We start from the raw sequence: 319 nt of genomic DNA, 5'->3' as shown, positions 1-319 counted from the left end.
GAGAGAGAGAGAGGCTTTGATTATTATCAGTGTATGAGAGCTAGGCAGTGAGCTGCTGTCCTTATAGATATAGTGATTGGACGTTCAAGAAAATATCTGCATTTTCTCCATGATTGCAGCAATGATTTTTCTCTTTTTGGTAGTCAATAGTGAAAGATTTGTCTCTATCTTCCTTTTTTGGGTAAGTTTTCATGATCTTTTGGTATTGCTATGAAAGGAACTAGGGGGCTTGCGCGAGGCACTTGAAAAGTTGAGATGAAAACAATGGATTTGATCGAACAGATCGAGCAAGGGTACTGCTCTGTTAATTACTAGCAAG

The sequence above is a fragment of the Fragaria vesca genome, linkage group LG7, assembly GCF_000184155.1.
Source record: "Fragaria vesca subsp. vesca linkage group LG7, FraVesHawaii_1.0, whole genome shotgun sequence".
NCBI lineage: Eukaryota > Viridiplantae > Streptophyta > Magnoliopsida > Rosales > Rosaceae > Fragaria > Fragaria vesca.
This window is presented reverse-complemented; position numbering follows the sequence as displayed.